We start from the raw sequence: 5184 nt of genomic DNA on the forward strand, positions 1-5184 counted from the left end.
ATCACTGGGTTGTTTGCCTATACTAAAGACGTTCAGTTCCAAAGTCATATTGCCAAAAGAAAGCTTCATGATACCATTCCTATAATTGATCAATGCATTAGAAGTTGCAAGGAATGGACGTCCTAAGATGACTGGAATCTGAGATGGTGAATTGGAAGCCGGATGTGTGTCCAGTACGATAAAGTCGACAGGAAAATAGAACTTGTCTACTTGGACCAACACATCTTCGATAATCCCTCTAGGGACCTTCACTGACCGGTCAGCTAATTGTAAGGTCACAGTTGTTGGCTTCAACTCACCCAAACCGAGTTGCTCATATACCGTATATGGCAACAAATTTACACTCGCTCCTAAATCTAACAATGCTCGCTCAATCCTAAAATTGCCAATGATGCACGAGATAGTTGGGCAACCTGGATCCTTATATTTAGGGAGAATGTTATGCTGTAAAATTGCACTTACATTTTCAGCCAAAAATGCCTTCTTCTTGACATTTAAACGACGCTTGACAGTGCATAAATCTTTTAAAAATTTTGCATAGGAAGGCACTTGTTTGATTGCATCAAGAAGAGGTATATTGATTTTTACTTGCTTAAAAAGCTCAAGAATTTCAGAATTTGGTCCAAGCTTTTGCAAGGGCTTTAATCTTTGTGGAAATGGTGCAGAAAAAGGACATTTGATTTTTTCAATAGATGTTGGTGCTTCAGTTTCTTCGTTATCCTTTTCTTTTGTCTTGGGAGGGTCAGAATCAGGTATGACTTGTGTTTGTTCTGGGACTGGTCGGTCAATAATCTTTCCACTTCGCAAAGTTATTATACTCTTTGCTTGTTCTTTATGCAAAGTTGAAGATGATGCATTGCTACCGCCATAGACTTGAGGATTAGGTTGTGGTTGAGCTGGTAGCTTGCCTTTCTCTTGAGCACTTAAAGCAGTGGTCAGCGTTGTCAGTTGATTTCTTAATTCATCATTGATTTTAGCTTGACCTTGCATGAAAGATTGCAAAATTTCTTCGAGACTGGATTTTTGAGGGGGTGCATGTGCATAATGAGGGTGCGGAGGTGGAGGAGTTGGGTTATATACTTGTTGAGGTTGGTCATTCCTCCACCTGAAATTTGGATGGTTCTTCCATCCAGGGTTGTAAGTATCCGAAAAAGGATTATTAAAAGATTTTTGATATGTATTCATAACATTGGCCTGATCATGCAAGACTTCCTTGAATGCGGGTATTATGGGGCAATCAGTGGTGAGATGACCAGGCATCTCACAAATCCTACAACACTCACTGTTATGTTCTAAGGTCTTGACGGGTTCAATCCTTCTAAGTTCAATTTCCTCTACCTTCTTAGTAAGGGCTGCCATTTTAGCCTGAATATCATCCTGAGTACTAAGGTTATAAAGGCCCCCATGTCCAATGCTAGTAGGCTTAGGTAAAGGTTTGTTCACTCTATCCCCTGTATCCCATAATTGTGCAGTCTCTGCGAGAGAGTCTAAATAGTCCCATGCCTCATCGGGTTGCTTTTCCAAAAATAGACCATTGCACATAGTCTCTATAAATTGTTTCAACTATGGAGACAACCCTTCGTAAAAGAAACTAATGGTTCTCCATGTTTCAAATCCATGATGAGGACAAGAGAGAAGCAAATCTTTAAATCTCTCCCAGCATTCATAAAATGTTTCATGGTCTTTTTGCTGGAAATTACTAATGTGCCTTTTCAAAAAGTTAGTCCTTTGTGCGGGAAAGAATTTTTTCAAGAATTCTCTTTGCATATCATGCCATGTTCCTAGCGATCTAGGTTTCAAGGAGTTCAGCCATGTTTTGGCTTTATCCTTTAAAGAAAAAGGAAACAAGGTCAATTTAAGGATATCTTCCGATACATTTGGCACTCTAAATGTGATGCTAATTTCCTCAAAATCCTTAAGGTGAAGATAAGGGTTCTCGGATTCCATCCCATGATACTTGGGCAGCAATTGAATTACTCCTGGTTTGATTTCAAAGTGTCCTACATTTTCAGGAATAATCATGCATGAAGGTTGACTAGTCCTAGTAGGGTGTAAGTATTGTCGAAGTGTCATAACTGGGGGTCTACCTTCATCACTATGGTGACTTCCTACATCATCAGGAAAATTTGCCATCTCAAAAGGTGTGAGATACTGCGAAGGAATTTCAAGGGTGTGTCCTAAGGGATGATCTAAAGTTGTACGATTTAATCGACCGGTGTCGTCCCTATCCCAACCTAGCATACAAAATTTAATTATTTTTTTTTAAAATTTAATTTTTTTTAAAAAAAATAAAATAAATATAAATGTAAGTACCAACTAAAGATACCCTAAAACTACACCCTAAAACAAAAATCTATTCACAATCAAACATGCAACTAAACATTACACCTCAATTTCTAATATTTTTCCTAAATTTCTAGACAGCTCCTAACTGGTTTGAAGAGGACACCAAAGCCTCCAATCCGGTCTACTGAACCGAGTTGACCAGGTAAGCTCCCAGGTAAGTGGAGGGGTCACGATGCATTCGCAAAGGTCCCACTTAAAACCCACTTGCCTCGAACAGATGAACTGTCTCCCTTATAGGGACAAAGCTTGCCTAGACATCAACTAAGCCACAGAGCGAAATTGGTGCAACTTTCGGTGGTCTTCGTCCTATTGAGCTCGAGTGCCCTTAGGGGCCAACGTCTAGTTGATTTTAGTTAAGCTTAGGATATTTATGCAATGGGGTGATTTTTGGGCTAAGGACGAGTGATGAAATCCCGATCTTATCTTTTTAAATGGGTTCAGCCCTTACAATATTTTATGCTGATGCCTTATACTATATGCAACAATCAAGAGATTTTTTTTTTAATATTTTATGACATGACATTAAATTTCATTGAATAGGTGATCAAGCAAATTATTTATTTATTTATTTTTTAAATTTTATGAGTCGAAGTTTGAAATTTAAATTCTGAAATTTGAAATTTGAAATTTTAGGTTTTTTTTTTAATTTTTTTGAATAATCACCTTTTATCTTTTCTTAACATTTTTTTCTTAAATTTTCAATTAGCAACAAGGGTTAATGAGATATGATAACAATAAAATTCTAATTCTAAAACAATTAAATGCAGAAAATTCAAAATAGAAAGCAGCAAGTTTTCGTATTAATCTAACAGTCTTAAAAGTTTCCGAATGTCAATCCGACCGTTCAGATAAAAGAAACACAGGTCCTGCACCTGACGACCAAATTTGAGTTCAATCAGACGGTGGATTACTCAGATATCAGAGTTTGATGTAGACTGTGCAGGAAATAAAAAAAACAGCAATAAAGATTTTTTTTTTTTGAAAGAAAAAGACTAAATACTAAGATACTGATTAAATCTAAAATTATACTAATAAATCAGCCGTTCCCCGGCAACGGCGCCAAAAACTTGATGCAAAATTAAAATTGTTCTCCCAAGTGCAGGAGAATCGCACAAGTAGTAAAATCTCGGGAGTCCGAGGTCGAATCCTCAGAGAACGATCTATAGATTATTAGCGTAATTTTTAGATGTAATTTTCAGTTAAATAAATTTGTGGATTAAAATGATGTTTTGGTTTTCAGAAATTTAAAATGCAGAGAATAATAAACACAATTCAATGAAATAAAAATGGTAGGGATCTGGAATCCCCCTTGATGATATTGCATCCAAGGAATAAACTCTATGGTTCTTGATTAAAGATTAAATGTAGGATAGATCTAATCATGGTATATGTTTCATGAACATATGAACTCAATTTCTAAGCATCCATCGTGCTTTCTACGTCTACGACGAATCAAATACTAAAGCAATCCATATATCAATAATCATAATCCATTAAAGATCTATCTATGAAATAACTACGCATGGATCAAGAACATATTAATAAATATAAACCATTGAAAGCAAAAGTTTAGAGTTTACTTCAAAGAGCAATACATCAAAGGTTCATCCATCTCCCTCCCTAAGAAATTAGCCACCCATTTTAAAAATTAGTCCTCCTTTCATTTTCCCCTTTTCCTTTCTTTCTTTTTTCTTTTCGGAAACAGGGGAGGCCCTGTTTCCCTTTCTCTTTTTTTTTTCTTTTGACAGAGGGCCCTCCTCTGTTTCTTCTTTTCTTCCGAATGAGGGATACCTCCTCCCAGCCGAGAGAGCCCTCCTTTTAAAATACGATGAGTCCCTGATCTCCCGGAATACGTGGAGATGCCGAGTATCCCGGACGCGAGAAGCTCGGACGTGGATGGATCGCGATCTTCGCGGGATGCACGCGGACGCTGGAAACTGGGAGAACCTGGGACGCATACGCTGAGATCACGGACGCGGGATGTCTGGGAGAGGCTGGATCGCGGTGGATTTTTGCACGCGGACGGCCGGGACTTTGCTGGGATGCGGGATCTTCGAACGCGGACGGCTGCAGGATGTTGGGAGGTTGGGTAGCGAACGGATGAGCTTGAGATGGAGCTGGGACACGGAGACTGCGAGGAAGACGGTGTTAGATGTATGCCCTAGAAGCCAATTTGGCTGACACATTGTTGATTCTAGGGACATAATTTTGTACTTGACTATTTATTATTGAATAAATAAAAGGCATCCTTTCATTCATATTGTTTATGTGTCTATGAATCGTCCAAGAAATTAATAAGATGATGATACATATTCTCAAGAGTTGAGAATTTGAGCCATGTATCATTGGTGATTAATTTCTAAATGCTCCTGATCAATGGATCATCATGAGGACGGTGATCGATCCGATCAGTGCACAGATCACTCTCCTTCTGGATGGACGAGACTTGAGTCCACAGTGTAGGGACACTGAAGTGATAGTGCAGGTGCTTGTTAGAGAACAAGGGTACTGAGCGTGACCAAGACAAGAAGTCACTTGGATGTCTATCCACTCGTCAGTGACTTGCTTGATGTTGCAGTAGTGTGACTGGTCCTTTGACCTGCGGTGCTTCGGCTACTCACAGTGAGGTTATTGTAGTTTGACTGCACACATACATGGTCTCTAGCCATATGGGTCCATGCAGTGTAGATTGGCTGCAGTAAGTTCACTGTAGGAGTAGGGTATGCACCTATAAGGAATCTATCGACCTTGATAGAAGAGGAGTGATCCTATGTGATTTGTTAGACTGAGTTCTAAGACCTTGGCCAGGGCAGTAATATAAAGTGAAAAAAGAGTTTT

The 5184-nt window shown here is 38.8% G+C and overlaps 1 pseudogene; it reads left to right on the top strand.

Moving 5' to 3' along the window:
• Positions 1-1612: 1612 nt before the first annotated feature.
• Positions 1613-1710, top strand: LOC120105631 (annotated as a pseudogene).
• The last annotated feature ends 3474 nt before the right edge of the window (positions 1711-5184 follow it).

The sequence above is a fragment of the Phoenix dactylifera genome, unplaced genomic scaffold, assembly GCF_009389715.1.
Source record: "Phoenix dactylifera cultivar Barhee BC4 unplaced genomic scaffold, palm_55x_up_171113_PBpolish2nd_filt_p 000329F, whole genome shotgun sequence".
Taxonomy (NCBI): domain Eukaryota; kingdom Viridiplantae; phylum Streptophyta; class Magnoliopsida; order Arecales; family Arecaceae; genus Phoenix; species Phoenix dactylifera.